We start from the raw sequence: 18,167 nt of genomic DNA on the forward strand, positions 1-18,167 counted from the left end.
GCAACTTACAGGGAGCTACACATCTGTTATGAATTTCCTGTATGTATCCATGGCTAATATTATCAATTAAATGTCCTTTAGGGCTACAGATAGATGATAATGTCCATCAGTCATATAGGTCAACTTCCTATAGAACCATTATGCCTTCAATTACTAATGGCCATCTCTTCAGAATTAAAATAAAGCTGGGACAGGAAAATGTCTTTGAATTTGATGTAAGAGAAGACTATGGTGTTTTAAAGGGCTCACCTACCTTCTGGAATCCTCAGATTGGTTGTGGACAGGAGGATAGCAACCCACGATTTTGATGCACACCGCTAGTTCCAGAAGGAGAATATGGACCTTATTGTCAAATATTTTTTTAGTCAATATCGGCAGTCCACCTCTGCCAGATCCAGACTACAGGACCTGGGGGCAACACAATGCCTGATTCCTGGGTTCAGAACATGAGGAAGGCCAGCTGGTGGGGGGAGAGGGGGAAATCCAACAGGGCCTGGGGCAGTGAGGGAGATGGCTCCAGGTCACCTCCCCACAGGGCAGGCTCTGGAGTTTACCTGCCAAAGAGCAGCACACTCTCCCTCAAGACATCCCTCTCCATGACAGAACATGAGGCTGAGCCCACAATTTCAGGAGAAATGAGGGATACCCATCTTTTCAAATGCAATGGCCTCTGCAGAGCTTGGCCTGAAGGATGTTGGAGTCTTAGAGTCATGAAACTCTGATGCCCATGATACAAGCCCTTTCTGCCCCAGCACTCAGAGCCACTTCATACATCCCCTTTCCCCTGGCCCATCTCACCCTGTCCACATAACTGGACCAGGTCTCTACTTTCCTCCTTGTACTTCCTCTTTGTCTCTGTTTCTCTCTCTGTTTCTCCCTTTCACTCTCTAGGACTTGCCCAATTCCCCTATCACTCATTCAGTGTCTCTCTCCCTGCCTGTCTCTTTCTCCACCTCTCCCCAGGGTTCAAGCTATCTGCTCTGTGCATGCAGCCCTGTCCAGAAGCACAGGGCACTCATGTATCTCCCTCTCTCCTGTCATGTTTTGTCCCAGGCCCTGATCAAAATGGAGGAGAATCCCCTGTACAGCAGCTGCTCATGTTGACATTTGCTATAGCAATGCTAGCTGCATGTGGACAGCCAGACATTTACCCTTGGTGGCCCAGCCATGACCCAAAAGCTGCTGGAGGGCTGACTGCTTCCCTAAGCTGGGAGGAAAAAGGGGCTCACAGAGTTCAGGGTCCCTGGGGACAAAGTGGATTGGACTGGTTGATGTAGAAGGAGCCATATGCTTACACACAACTCTCCTGGGTGTTGTGGAAGGAACCTATCTCAGACCATGGACCTCTGCTCTCCCCATCCCTCAATAAGGCAACAGGGAAAGCTTTGTGGGACATCATGTGACTTGCCACAAAAATTGCACCATTTGCCCCCTTGGAGGCCACCTGGATTGGTGCTATTGGGGGTAGCTGGTAAGGTGCCAAAGGGCACAAGAGCTGAATTAATTCAGGGCCTCCTTACTGGTCTCCTGAATCCATTCCTCACCATCAGAATAGACCCTTTCCTGGAGACAGATACCTGCCCGGCTCATCAGCACAAACCCCATCAACTAGCACGTGCGTTGAGTGCTCATGAGTATCTATCTACAGAATTAACAACCACCACCAGAGCTCCCTAAAGGATGTCCATATCCTCAGATGGAACTATAGGTCCCTTCCAGGCAATACAACCCCAAAGAATGATCTGTCTTCTTCCACCAATACTGTACATTCTACCTGTTGGTCAACTGTGTGTACAGGAATCCCAAAGTGTACACCTGATGGGGAATGAATGTTGATTTTCCTGGAAGGAAACGCTGACAGAGACACAACTGTGACAAGGGTTATTAGGGGACACTAGGAAGGACAAAGTGGAAGGGACGGGGTGGGAAGGGAAAGCATTCAGACCAAGGGGCAGATTACACACCAACTCTAAATATATAATAACAATAGCTGGTTTGTAATGGTTCAGTGTCCATTTCAAATTTCACACTGAAGGTCCTCTATGTCAAAGTGATTTTGAGTTATTGCAATGGGATCTTCTGTTGTCCTGTATGCATTTTGTCTTCTACAACATATGTGTGGCCTGGGATGATCACTTAATTGTGTGGCTGCATTTGTGTGTCTACCTGTAATGGAAGAAGATTATCTTCAGATCTTAGAGGTAGATCCCTAAATGTACACATTCTCCTACTTATTTTTTCCTTCTTTGTAAAGAAGGACCTGAATTTTAATAGAAAACACACAGTGGTATTTGTTGTATCTTTTGAAACAGGAATTGCCAATCTCCCAGCCTCAGGCATTATACCCTTAGTTTCAGGAAATTGAATGAATATCTGTTGATGATCTTTTGTGTGCAGATACATTCATTTCCACCCTGAGAAAGGTGAGTACCCACTCATCCCATACATTTTACAAATTCCTTATGTGATTAACCCCCTCTTCATTGCACTGACCCCAGAGACCAACATTGTCCCTGCTTCTCAGATTACAAAGCTGAGGCTCTGAGATGGCCCCACTGAGAGCTAGCATTAGGGCTGAGATGGCAGAAACACAGGCAACTCCTCAGGAAATTGTGAGGGAAGTTTTGGAGATGCAAACCTTCAGGCAGGGTGGTGACAGCAGTGCAGGGGTGTGTTGACAGGAGGCCAGCAGAGGCTGTTCCTTGGTCAACACTGAATTCCTCGCTAACAGTCTGACTCAGGCTGAAGGCCAAGGAAGCCACAAAGCTCATCTACAAACTTTCATCTCATTTAGTCTCACGGAGGCACACAAACTCAGCAGACAAGCATCCCATAAGAACCAAGTTAAACTACAAATCTTCAGGGCATTCTTTCACACGGATCCAGAGCCTTCAGAAAACCAAGGGAAATAACAGTCTTTATTTAGATAATGAAGTACGTGCACTTTGGCCACAATGACATTTCAGAGATGATACCTGCATGAACTGTCCTTGAACCCATGCAGCAGCTCTGTACTCACTCTCCCTGCCCAGGTTGTGGGCCTGCCAGAAATGGCCTCCAACTCCATCTCACTGAGTCCAACACCCTCCCCTCTGCACCATCTCAGCTCTTCTTTCTCATCCACAGCCTCCAATTCATTCCCATGAGATTCACATCTCTGGCTCTTGTACTTGAGGACCCATTACTGGCACTTCCACTATTGTAGAGCAGAAGCTCCATGTCATTTAATGCATGTGACTCTCTCCCCATTATGACACCTGAAGCCCCTGATGGTAGGGGTGTGCCTCATCTCTCACAGAGCCAGGAACATGGACTCTGTACAAGGCACATCTGCAGAACTGGTATGCCTGCTTTTCTATGAAAAGACTCTTTCCTTCTCCACAAGAGACACCTGCAGCCCAGCTCAGTAAGGGAAAATGACACAGCCCAACATATGTATGTCTGGAGAAACCTGAAGAATCTTAACAGTGTCCTCAGCCAGCAGCACCCTTTCATTGCAAAGCCGGTGAGGCCATCTCTACGTCTTCTCAAAGACTCAACAAGACAGAAGCTGAACATGCTGAACATGTCAACTCATACTGTTCAGATCATCTTGCAAATAGTCGAGGTGGAGGTGATGGGTAGTGTCCCTGAGGACACCTAGGAGCTGGAGTTGGCTCATAGAGCCCATGAACAGTGGTAAAGGGGATCTGTGGAGAAGGGCCTGCAGGGTGGACCTGTGAAAGGAGGAGGTGCTCTTGAATTCATAGGGAACTACAGAACAGAAGTGACAGGTACGTTGGTATGACAGACTGAAGCAGAACGCCCACAGGAGCTGAAACACAATGAAGCAGGTGTCGGCACCTGGCCCCTTGTTCACTCACGGGTTCTAGTAGAACACAGCATCAGTGCCAGAAAACTCTACCCTCCCACAAGGTCCCACATACAGCCTGAAGTTCCCACGAGGACCTCCCACAAGGTCCCACCTACAGCCTGAAGGTACCAAATGCCACAAGGAGAAACTACTGTCTCCACACATCTCTGCCCATGTTTACAAATGAAGAAAGCCAAGGAGTCCTATTCTAGAAGACTGATGGCAATAATGTCAGTCTAATAAATGAATGCATTCCAGAGAGGCAGGCATCTATGTCCAAGACCCCTCTGGTGTCCTCTTCCACCAGATCTGCAGACTTTTTATTTGCACATTGAGAACAGACAGAACATGAAGGAATGAAAGAAAAGCCCAGCACCACACAGAGATTCAGGGCCACCCCAGGATCAAAGCTCAACTTGCCATCCCATGCCTGTCCTCACTCTGCTTCCCTCCCTGACAAAGACATCTTCTGTGCAAGGCCACAGAGACCTCTGAGGAGATGGGGATTCCTGGAGTCCTGCAGGAGGGCTGGAAATGTGTTTTCTGAGAGAAACATGTTACCTGTGCACATTCATTGGTCTCAGGTATGCTTATCTTAATTCACAGGTAATTCAGCTTTTAAATACAATATGAGTTGCAGAGCTATTTGGTCCCATTGTAAAAGAGAGGTAGAAATTCCACATAAAAGAATGAACAGAAACATGTCTAGATTTCAGGTGTAAAACTCCCATAAGGTATCATGAGACAAAGTACCAGTTACAACTGCTCCCGGGACTGAAGAGAACCTGCACATATAACCACAACTGAAGAACTCTGTGAGGTACTGGCCCTGCAGGTAATCACTGATTCTCTCCCTTCACGACTGCAGTTCCACGTACATTTTTGAGTACACATGCCGCTTCTGAAAATTCAGAGTATTTCCACCTAGGGGACGACTGGAGAAATTCTCTATCACAAATTTACCAACACAGAAAGATCAATAATGAATTCTGAAATGTATCTAAGAACACGCAGCACTGCACAAAGCACACAATATACAGTTGGAGAGAGTTTTCATCTTTTCCAGTCACGAGGCTCATCACAGACATTTGGAACAAGTTCATCGCCTACGCTGAAATAGGAAAAAATGAAAATAATAATGATAATCCCATGTAAAGAAGGTGTGGAAGGAGTCAGAAGCTCCAGAAGACTTGAGGGTGCAGGGAAGTGTCATCCTCTCAAGTTATTTCCACAAACACAAAGTGAGAGCCACATGGTCCTCAACCTCCACACACTTGTGGCTTCCAGAGGTGCCAGCTAACATGATGATCTTAAAGTGGAGAATCCTGGAGGCTTGCAAGGACATAAATCAAACAGTAAAGACACCAGAGGACATAGAAAACCAGACAAGGCCAGATAAAAGTTTCTAGAAATCATTGCAACTGAAACAAGCAACAGAATTTACCTTACCTTTCTCTACATCCTTGGTAGAGACACAACTGATACTCCCCATGGGAGCTGCACCACGTCCTGGGTCTCATAAAGGCTGGAGGTGGATGGAGGCTGATTCTGACTTGCATAGACTGCGTGGAAGAAAAACAAACCGTCTGCCACATGTTTCATTATATTCAACTCTTTCACATTCTCAGGTCCCTTACCAGGAGCAGAGGGTTTTTCTGGTGCCTTGGATGACCCTTGAGGACAAGAGAGAGATCTGATCCTGTCCCTTGAGGAAGGTTTACAGGGCCCTGGTTCAGGTGTTTTTATAACTAATCAAGCATCTGTGAACAGCTCAGGTGTCAACTAGCTAGAAATAAAGTCAGGGGTGTGTCTCATCCCTCAGAGAGTCCAGCACATGGTCTCTGTACAAGCTACATCCTAGGGAGTGGTATGTCTGTCAGCCTGTATAAGGCCCCTTTCCTTCTCTATCAGAGACACATGTTGCCCAGCTCACTATGTGGAAATGACTGCCCATTTCATGCATGTCCTGAGAAACTTGAAGAACTTTACAACGTCCTCAGTCAGGCTGACCTGAAGACCCTGTGGTGCCATCACTGCATTTCTCCAAACACACAAGTAAAAAGACAAAACATGTTTTATAAGTCAATGTATACTGTTCAGATCATCTTTCCAGATGATGGAGGTGGAGGGTGAGGTCTCCACCAGGTTGGAGAAGGTGGGGGTGACCCAAAGCCCAAAGCCCATGGATGGTGATAAAGGGCAGCCCACGGGGTGCGACAGGGAGTGCACTTCCGGGAAAGGAGGAAATGCTCTCACAGCCACGTTGACCTGTAGGACAGAAATTAAACGTTTGCGATGTGTTAGGGTAAGAGGTGAAAAATCCAACACCAACACTAACACTAACATAGATGAACCCCAATGAAGCAGGAACAGTGCCTGTCTCCTTCCCCTCCACCTGGTTTCAACAGGGCAGCATCGGTGCCACAAAATTCCATCCTTCCCACCAGCTCCCACCTAGAGCTTCTAGGAGCTTGAGGAGACAACGCAGTGCATTGCTGGCAGCATGCATGGTACTAGCTGTGTCTGCAAATGTCGGGAAGGAAGTGGCTAGTCTTAAAGGATTGGAGGGATAATTCCAGACTACTAAAGAAAGTCTGTTTCACATACACAGACTTCTATTTCCAGGACTACTCTCCACCCAGCCCTTCAACACATCAACAGCTTCGTCTTGGCATAATAAGAGCTGAAATGATGAGGAAGAATTTTGTTTTTGTATCATTCATTTACATCTTTAATCCATTTCAAGTCAATTCTTGGAGTGGTGTAACATCAGGTGCTAAGCTTTAATCTTATACATGTGAATATCCAATTTTCCCAGCACCAGTTATTCAAGAGACTACTCTTCTCCACTGTGTATTCTTGACTCCCTTGTCAAATAGTAGTTGACTGTGCATGCATGGGTTTAGTTTGAGCTCTCAATTGTCTTGTGTGTGTGCTTATGCCAGTGACATAACTGATTTCTTTAGTGTTAGATTGCAGCTTGAAATCAAGAAATGTGATGCCTTCTGTCTTGTTCTTTCTTGTTTTGGCTACTTGGGGTGTTTTTGTGATTCCAAATACATTTTAGGTTGTGTTTTTCTAATTGCATAAAAATTGCATTGGAGTCTTGATAGAGATTGCATTGAGTCTCTTCTACATGGTTTGGGTAGTATGGGCATTGTATCTATATTAATTCCTCTGAAAGATGGACATGGGATGGCTTTTCACTGACTTGTGTGTTCTTCCATTTCTTTCATGCAAATTGATTTTTTTCCATTTCTGAACACAGGTTTCATAGTTTTCTGCAGAGAGATCTTTCACTTCTTTGGCTAAATTTATTCCTATATGTTTTATTGTTTTTGATGTTATAGTAAGTGGGATTGTTTTCTTTACTTCTTTTTAGATAATTTGGTTAGTGTATAGGAATGCTAGAGAATTTGGTATTGTAACTATCTATTTTGCAACTTTACTGCATTTCTTGATTAGATATTAACAAGCCCTTTTGCATTACACTTTTTATTTCATTCCTTTACATTATTTTAAAAAATCATTTTATTTGGAAATAGCTGACACACTATGTTACATTAGTTTCAGATGAACAACAACATAGTGATTGGACAAGTGTGTACATTCTGCTACGCTAACACAGTGTAGCTATCATCTGTCACCATGCATCGCTATTACAGTACCATTCACTATGTTTCCTATGCTATATCTTCTATCTGTGATTTATTCATTCCATAACTAGAAGCCTGAATCACCCAATCCCCTTCACATATCTAGGGTATCCTTGTCTTGTGCCTGATCTTAGAGGAAAATCTTTCACAATTTCACTATTATGATGTTAGCTGTGGGCTTCACATACATGGCCTTTCTCATGTTGAGATATGTTCCTTCTACATTGAAGTTTTAAAGAGTTTTTTAGCACATATGGATACCAAATTTTCTCAAATATTTTTTCTGTGTCTATTGACATGGTCATATGAGTTTTCTTTTTAATTTTTAAAATTGATTTATTTTTAGTTTAAAATTGTACACAATTTATCTATTTATGTACTTAGTATGTATTTTTTCAAGTTTTTATTAAATTCCAGTTGGTTAACATACAGTGTAATGTTAGTTTTGGGTACAGAATTTAGTCATCCATCACTTACATATAACACCCAGTGTTCCTCACTACTAGCACCCTCCTTAGCCAATCACCCATTTAACCCATTCCCCTACCCACCTCCCTTCTAGTAACCCTCTGTTTGCTATTTATAGTTAAGAGTCTGGTTTCTGGTTGATTTTTCTTTCATTCAGCTATGTGAGGGGTCACACTTATTGATTTGCATTTCTGAAACATCCTTCCTTTTACAGGGAAAAAACCCTTCATCATGGCCAATGATCCTTTTAATGTGATGCTGAATTTGGTTTGCCTGTATATTATCGGGAATTATTCATCTATATTCATCACGGGGATATTGGCCTATAGTTTTCTGTTCAGGTAGTATCCTTTTCTGGCTTCCTAACAGGGTAATTCCAATCTCATGAAATGAGTTTGGTGTTCATCCCTCTTTAATTGGTAAAAGGACTGCTGTTAGTTTCTTCTACAAACGTTTGGTCAAATTCACCAGTGAATCCACCTGGTCCTGGGCTTTTCTTCACTGGGAGATTTTCTATTACTGATTCAATTTACTTGCATTGGTTATCTTCTTGTATTGATACAGTCTTCCTTTAATTAGTCTGTGAAAACCTTCTATTTCTTCCTGATACAGTCTTGGTAGGTTGTGTGTTTCTAAGAACCTATCCGTTTCTTCTAGGTAGTCAGTTTACTGGCATCTAATTTGGCCATCATCGCCTCTTTGTCCCCTTTATGTTTCTGTGGTATCAGATGTAATGTCTTCTCTTTTATTTATAATTCTTTTGATTTGGGTCCTCTCTCTGTCTTAGCATAGTCTATGTACAGTCTTGTCAATTTTGTTTCACTTTTCAGAAAACCTAATGTTGGTCTTCTTCATATATTCTATTGATTTCATGGTCTCAGTTTCATGGGTTTCCACTCTCGTATGAATTACTTTCACCCTTCTGAGAACAGTGGACTTAGATTGTGGGGTTTTTTTCTAGTTCTTTGAAGTTAACATTAGGTTGTTCATTTGAGTCCCAAATCTATCCTCCATGCGTGCAAGTCCAGTGACTCATCAGAGAACCTTCAACAGATCTTTCCTGTCCTATCTCTGATTCTCAGAACTCTGAGAAAAAGAACCAGAAAATTTTTTTGAAGATACAATAGATGAAAACTTCCCTAATGCGGGGAAGGAAACAGATCCAGAAGGAGGAGGCACAAAGAACCCCCAATATATTCAACAGAAGCTGATCCACACCAAGTCATATAGTAATTAAAACCCAAAATGTCATGATAAAGAAAAAATTTAACATCAGGAAAACAAAAGATGACAGTTACCTACAAGGGAAATCCCATAAGGTTACCAATGGATTTTTTTTTTCAGAGGAAACTTTGAAACCATAAGTGAGCAGCATGGTATGGTAAAGTTGCTAAATGGAAAACATCTGCAGCCAAAGAGGGTCTATCCAGCACTCTATCACTCAGATGGAAGGAGAGATCAAGAGGTTCCCAAATAAATTCTAAGAGAGTTCACAACCAACAAATCACCCTGGCAAGAAATGCTAAAGGGGACTCTTTGAGTGGAAAAGAAACACCTAAAGTGACAGTATTAAAGTGTGAAATGCTAAAGCAACAAAAATGAGTATTTCTGTAAAACATCAGTCAAGGTATTCATGATATAAAAGGTTTTGAAATATGATACTACATAGCTACAACACGGGGAGGAGAGGAATAAAGAACTGGCTCAAACTTAAACAACTATCAACTTAATATAGACTTCTATATGCACAAGTGGTAAGGTACAAACCTAACAATAACCACAAACCAAACATGACTAATACCTGTGCAGAGAATAAAGACAAGCAATTTCAAATGTGCTACTAAGAAACCCAGCAAACCATAAAAAAGAGAAAGAGAAGAAAGGATCAGAAAGATTCAGAAACAACCAACATCAAGTAACCAAATGACCACAAGTACATGTCTATCAATTACTTTGAATGGAAACAGAATAAATGCTCCAATCAAAGGCACTGAGTGACAGATAGGGGCACCTGGATGGCTCAATCACTTGAGATTTTGACTCTTGATTTGGGCTCAGGCTGTGATCCCAGGATCATGGGATTGAGCCCCATGTTGGGCTCTGCACTGAGCATGGAACTTGCTTAAGATTCATTCTCATTCTCATTTCCCCCCTCCCCTGTCTCTCCCAACTCCCTCAGCCCGCCCTCCCAGGCCTGTGCTCTCTCTCTTCATTATAAAAGGCACTGGGTGATGGAATGAATAAAAATATAGGACCCATCTATCTTCTACCTATGAGAGACTAATTATAGAACTAAAGTAACAAAAGAAAACTGCAGTAGCAATACCTATATCAGACAAAATAGATTTGAAAATAAAACTGTAACAAGAGACAAAGAAGGATACTATAATAAAAAGTACAATCCAACAAAAAGATAGAACAATTGTAAACATATATGCACTCAACCTGAGAGCATCCAAATACACAAAACGGTCAAAAGCAAAAGTAAAGGAATTGATAGTAATACAATCATAGTGGGGCACTTTAACACCCCAAAGGCACTGGGTGATAGAATGAATAAAAATATAGGACCCAACTATCTTCTACCTACAAGAGACTAATTATAGAACTAAAGACACCTACAAGTAGAAAGCAGGGGGATGGAGAAACATTTATCATGCAAATGGGTATCAAAAGAAAACTACAGTAGCAATACCTATATCAGACAAAATAGATTAAAAAATTAAACTGTAACAAGTGGCAAAGGACACTGTAACAATAAAAGGTACAACCCCACGAAAAGATAGAACAATTGTAAACATATATGTGTTCAACCTGAGAGCATCCAAATACACAAAACAGTCAAAAACAAAAGTAAAGGAAATGACAGTAATACAATCATAGTAGCGCACTTTAACACCCCAATGACGTCAATGAAGAGATCATTCAATCAGTAAATCAATAAGTAGTGACTTTGAATGATAGAGTAGACCAGATGGACTTAACAGATATCTTTACGACATTCCATCCTAAAACAGCACAATACGCATCCTTTTCAGGTCCACATGGAACATTCCCCACACTCAATAAAATATGAGGTCATAAAACAAGCTGAAACAAATCCAAACAGATAGATCGAAGTCATACCATGGGTGTTTTCAGACCACAATGCTATGAAAGTAAAAGTCTACAACAAGAAAAAAAATCTGGAAAAAGCACAAAAACATGGAAGTTAAATAACATGCTCCTAAACAATCAATGGGTCAACCAAGAAATCAAAGAAGAAATCCAAAAGGACATGGAAACAAATGAAGATGAAAACACAACAATCCAAACTTTTGTAAAGCAGGAAAAGTGGTTCTAACAGGGAAGTTTATAGCAATGCAGGTCTGCCTCAGGAAAAAAAAAAACTGAAGTAAACTCCATAACCGTATAACAATAAAAGCTAGATAAAGGACAACAAACAAAACCCCCAAACAGCAGAATGAAGAAAATAATTAAAAGCAGAGAAGAAATAAATGATATACAAATTAAAACTATAATAGAACAAGGTAAATGAAATTAGGAGGTGTTTCCATGAAAAGATCACTGAAATTGATAACCCCTAGTCAGACTAATCAGAAAACAGAAATGACACATATAAATAACAATGACAGAGAAGAACAACCAACACCACAGAAATACAAACAATTGTAAGAGATATTATGAAAAACTATATGCCAACAAGCTGGACAAACTGGAATATACAAATCAATTCCTAGAAACATGGAACCTACCAAAACTGAAGCAGGATGAAATAGAAAATTTGAACAGATTGTTTACTAGCAAGGAGACAGACTCAGTAATCAAAAATAACTCAACAGACAACAGTCCAGGACCGGACAACTTCAGAAGCACATTCTATCAAGCATCTGAAGAAAAGTTGATGCCTATACTTGTCAAACTATTCTAGAAAACAGAACAGGTGGGAAAATACCCAAATTAATTCTAGGAGGCCAGCATTACCCTGATACCAAAACCAGATAAAGACACCGTGAAAAAACAAAACTACAGGTCCATATAGTTCATGCACACAGATACAAAAGTCCTCAACCAAGATTTAGCAAACAGAATCCAACAACACATTCAAAAAATAGTCCACCAGCATAAAGTGGGATATTCTACCCAGAATGCAAGGGTAGTTCCATATTCAAAAATCAACCAACCTGCTATATCACAGTAATAACTGAAAGGATAAAATACCTATCATTGCTACAGACACAGAAAAATTATTTGACAAAGTACAACTCCCATTCGTGATAAAAGCCCTCTAAAACAAGTTTAGAGGGAACATACCTCAGCTTAATGTAGTCTATCTGTGTAAGCCCACAGCAGACATCGTACTTAATGGAGAAAATGGAGAGCTTTCCTCCAAAGTCAGTGAAAAGTAAAGATCTCCACTCTTACCACTTCTATTCAACATAGCACTGGCAGTCCTAGTCACAGCACTTAGCCAACAAAAATAAATGAAAGGCATTCACATTGGGAAGGAAGAAGTACAATTTCACTATGTGCACATGATGTGATACTCTATATAGAAAATCCAATAGACTCCACCAAAAATCTACCAGAACTGAAACTTGAATTTAGTAGTGTCACAGGATGGAAAATCAATGTGCAGAAATCAGTAGCATTTCTATAATAATAAAACAATAAAAGGGAAATTAAGGAAACTATCCCAATTACATTTACACACACACACACAAATAATAAGATACCTAGGAATAAACCTAAGCAAATAAGTGCAAGACCTTTACTCTGACCACTGTGAATCACTGATGAAAGAAATTGAAGACAACACAAATAAATGGAAAGGCATTCCATGCTCATGCACAGAAAGAACCAGGGGCGCCTGGGTGTTTCAGTCGATTAAGCATCTGACTTCAGCTCAGTTCATGATCTCGTGTTCCTGGGTTCGAGGTCCACGTTGGGCTCCGTACTGACAGCTCAGAACCTGGAACCTGCTTGGGATTCTGTGTCTCCCTCTCTCTCTGCCCCTCCCACACTTGTGCTCTGTCTCAGTCTCTCGAAAATAAATAAAACGCTTTAAAAAAATTTTTTTAAAGAAAAGGGACACCTGGCTGGCTCAGTCAGTTAAGTGTCCGGCTTCCACTCGGATCATGATCTCACAGTTCATGCATTCGAGCCCCACATTGGGCCATGTGCTGACTGACAGCCCAGAGCCTGGAGCCTGGAGGATTCTATGCCTCCATCTCTTCCTGCCCCTCCCCCACTCATGCTCGCTCTCTCTCTCTCTCTCTCTCTCAAAAACAAATATAAAAATTTTTTTCAGTAAATAAATAAAAAAGAAAGAATCAATATTTTTTAAATGTCTACACTACCCAAAGCAATCTACAGATTTAATGTAATCCCTATCAAAGTACCAACAGCATTTTTTTCACACAACTAAAACAAAAATCCTACATATATATATGGAACAAGCAAAGATCCCGAATTACCAAAGAAGCTTTGGAAAACAAAAGCAAAGCTGGAGGGATCACAATTCAAGACTTCAAGTTCTAGTCCAAGGCAGTAGGAGGCGATAAAATAGTATGGTCCTGGCACAAAAATAAATACATACATTGAGAGGACAGAATAAAATATTCATAAATAAACCTACAGTTTTATGTCCAGTTCATCCTTAACAAAGCAGGAAGGAATATCCAATGGGAAAAATCAGGCTCTTCAAAAATGGTGCTGGAAAAAGTGGTCAGCAATAAGCAAAAGAATAAAATTGGATCACTTTCTTACACTATACACAAAAATAAATTCAAAATGGATTAAGGACCTAACGTGAGACATGAATCCATAAACATCCCAGAACAAAGAACAGGCAGTAATGTCTCTGGTAAGTACCATAGCAACATTATTCTAGATATGTCCCCTGAGGCAAGGGAAATAAAAGCAAAAATAAACTCTTGGGATTTCATCAAAATAAAAAGCTTCTGCATAGCAAAAGAAACAATCAGCAAAGCTAAAAGGGAACCTACTGAATGGGAGAAGATATTTGCAAATGGCATATCTATAACAGAGTTAGTATCCCAAATATATAATTTGTGCAAATCAATCCACACAAAAATATCCAATTAAAAAAGGAACAGAAGAAATGAACAGATCTCTCTCCAAAGAAGATACAGAGATGGCCAACAGACACATGAAAAGATGCTCAACATCTCCCCTCAGCAGGGAACTACAAATCAAAAATACGAGGAGACATTAATTCATACCTATCAGAATGGCTACAATTAACAACAGAAAACAAGAGTAGAATGGGTTGCACAGGAAAAGGAGCTCTCGTGCACTCTTGGTAGGAATGCCAATTGCTGCCACACTGTGGAAACAGTATGGAGGTTCCTCAACAAGGTAAAAATGGAACTACCTGATGATCCAGCAACAGCATACTGAGCATTTACCCCCCAAATACAAAAACACTCTTTCAAAGAGACACATGCACCCCATGTTTTGGCAGCAATATTTACAAGACAAATTATGGAAGAGCATAAGTGTCCCTAGATAGATGAATATATACAGACCTGGAATATATATGTGTGTATATATATGTTGTGCATATATATATATATATGTACATACATAAACATATACACAATGGGATCATATCAGCCATATAAAAGAAAGAAATATTCCCATTTACAATCACATGGATGGAACTACAGAGTATACTTCTATGTGAAATAAATCAGTCAGACAAAGACAAATACCATATGACTTCACTTACATGTGTCATTTAAGAAACAAATGACCGAAGGAAAAAGAGAGAGAGAAGAGAGATGAGCCGTGAAACAGACTCCTAACTATTGAGAACTGATGGTTACCAGAGAGAGGTGGGGGTGGGTGGAATCACTGATGGGGATTAAGGAGTAGACTTATTGTGATGTGCATGGGTGATGTAGAAAATTGTTGAAACTAACAGAACACTTGAAAATAACAGAACAGAGAGGGAGAGGGAAGATGGCGGCGTAGGAGGACGCTGGGCTCACCGCGCGTCCTGCTGATCACTTAGATTCCACCTACACCTGCCTAAATAACCCAGAAAACCGCCAGAGGATTAGCAGAACGGAGTCTCCAGAGCCAAGCGCAGACGAGAGGCCCACGGAAGAGGGTAGGAAGGGCGGCGAGGTGGTGCGTGCTCCACGGACTGGCGGGAGGGAGCCGGGGCGGAGGGGCGGCTCGCCGGCCAAGCAGAGCCCCCGAGTCTGGCTGGCAAAAGCGGAGGGGCCCGACGGACTATGTTCCAACAGCAAGCGCGACTTAGCGTCTGGGAGGTCATAAGTTAACAGCTCTGCTCAGAAAGCGGGAAGGCTGGAGGACAAAGGGAGGGATAGCTGCTGAGCCCCCGGACGACAGAGCTCAGCTTGGCGGGGAACAAAGGCGCTCGCCAGCGCCATCTCCCCCGCCCATCCCCCAGCCAAAATCCCAAAGAGAACCAGTTCCTGCCAGGGAACTTGCTCCCTCCGCGCAAACACCCAACTCTGTGCCTCTGCGGAGCCAAACCTCCGGCAGCGGATCTGACTCCCTCCAGCTGCCACAGGGCCCCTCCTGAAGTGGATCACCTAAAGAGAAGCGAGCTAAGCCTGCCCCTCCCGCCCCCGTGCACCTTGCCTACCCACCCCAGCTAATACGCCAGATCCCCACACCACAAGCCTGGCAGTGTGCAAGTAGCCCAGACGGGCCACACCACCCCACAGTAAATCCCGCCCCTAGGAGAGGGGAAGAGAAGGCACACGCCAGTCTGACTGTGGCCCCAGCGGTGGGCTGGGGGCAGACATCAGGTCGGACTGCGACTCCGCCCACTAACTCCAGTTATACACCACAGCACAGGGGAAGTGCCCTGCAGGTCCTCACCACTCCAGGGACTATCCAAAATGACCAAACGGAAGAATTCCCCTCAGAAGAATCTCCAGGAAATAACAACAGCCAATGAACTGATCAAAAAGGATTTAAATAATATAACAGAAAGCGAATTTAGAATAGTAGTCATAAAATTAATGGCTGGGCTTGAAAACAGTATACAGGACAGCAGAGAATCTCTTGCCACAGAGATCAAGGGACTAAGGAACAGTCACGAGGAGCTGAAAAGCGCTTTAAACGAAACGCAAAACAAAATGGAAACGACGACAGCTCGGATTGAAGAGGCAGAGGAGAGAATAGGTGAATTAGAAGATAAAGTTATGGAAAAAGAGGAAGCTGAGAGAAAGAGATAAAAAAAATCCAGGAGTATGAGGGAAAAATTAGAGAACTAAGTGATACACTAAAAAGAAATAATATACGCATAATTGGTATCCCAGAGGAGGAAGAGAGAGGGAAAGGTGCTGAAGGGGTACTTGAAGAAATTATAGCTGAGAACTTCCCTGAACTGGGGAAGGAAAAAGGCATTAAAATCCAAGAGGCACAGAGAACTCCCTTCAGACGTAACTTGAATCGATCTTCTGCAAGACATATCATAGTGAAACTGGCAAAATACAAGGATAAAGAGGAAATTCTGAAAGCAGCAAGGGATAAACGTGCCCTCACATATAAAGGGAGACCTATAAGACTCGTGACTCATCTCTCTTTTGAAACTTGGCAGGCCAGAAAGGATTGGCACGATATCTTCAGTGTGCTAAACAGAAAAAATATGCAGCCGAGAATCCTTTATCCAGCAAGTCTGTCATTTAGAATAGAAGGAGAGATAAAGGTCTTCCCAAACAAACAAAAACTGAAGGAATTTGTCACCACTAAACCAGCCCTACAAGAGATCCTAAGGGGGATCCTGTGAGACAAAGTACCAGAGACATCACTACAAGCATAAAACATACAGACATCACAATGACTCTAAACCCGTATCTTTCTATAATAACACTGAATGTAAATGGATTAAATGCACCAACCAAAAGACATAGGGTATCAGAATGGATAAAAAAACAAGACCCATCTATTTGCTGTCTACAAGAGACTCATTTTAGATCTGAGGACACCTTTAGATTGAGAGTGAGGGGATGGAGAACTATTTATCATGCTACTGGAAGCCAAAAGAAAGCTGGAGTAGCCATACTTATATCAGACAAACTAGACTTTAAATTAAAGGCTGTAACAAGAGATGAAGAAGGGCATTATATAATAATTACAGGGTCTATCCATCAGAAAGAGCTAACAATTATAAATGTCTATGCGCCGAACACCGGAGCCCCCAGATACATAAAACAATTACTCATAAACATAAGCAACCTTATTGATAAGAATGTGGTCATTGCAGGGGACTTTAACACCCCACTTACAGAAATGGATAGATCACCTAGACACACAGTCAATAAAGAAACCAGGGCCCTGAATGATACATTGGATCAGATGGACTTGACAGATATATTTAGAACTCTGCATCCCAAAGCAACAGAATATACTTTCTTCTCGAGTGAACATGGAACATTCTCCAAGATAGATCATATACTGGGTCACAAAACAGCCCTTCATAATTTTACAAGAATTGAAATTATACCATGCATACTTTCAGACCACAATGCTATGAAGCTTGAAATCAACCACAGGAAAAAGTCTGGAAAACCTCCAAAAGCATGGAGGTTAAAGAACACCCTACTAACGAATGAGTGGGTCAACCAGGCAATTAGAGAAGAAATTTAAAAATATATGGAAACAAACGAAAATGAAAACACAACAATCCAAACGCTTTGGGACGCAGCGAAGGCAGTCCTGAGAGGAAAATACATTGCAATCCAGGCCTATCTCAAGAAACAAGAAAAATCCCAAATACAAAATCTAACAGCACACCTAAAGGAAATAGAAGCAGAACAGCAAAGGCAGCCTAAACCCAGCAGAAGAAGAGAAATAATAAAGATCAGAGCAGAAATAAACAATATAGAATCTAAAAAAACTGTAGAGCAGATCAACGAAACCAAGAGTTGGTTTTTTGAAAAAATAAACAAAATTGACAAAACTCTAGCCAGGCTTCTCAAAAAGAAAAGGGAGATGACCCAAATAGATAAAATCATGAATGAAAATGGAATTATTACAACCAATCCCTCAGAGATACAAACAATTATCAGGGAATACTATGAAAAATTATATGCCAACAAATTGGACAACCTGGAAGAAATGGACAAATTCCTAAACACCCACACTCTTCCAAAACTCAATCAGGAGGAAATAGAAAGCTTGAA

This window comes from Panthera onca, chromosome A2 (assembly GCF_046562875.1).
Source record: "Panthera onca isolate mPanOnc1 chromosome A2, mPanOnc1 haplotype 2, whole genome shotgun sequence".
Classification (NCBI taxonomy): Eukaryota; Metazoa; Chordata; class Mammalia; order Carnivora; family Felidae; genus Panthera; species Panthera onca.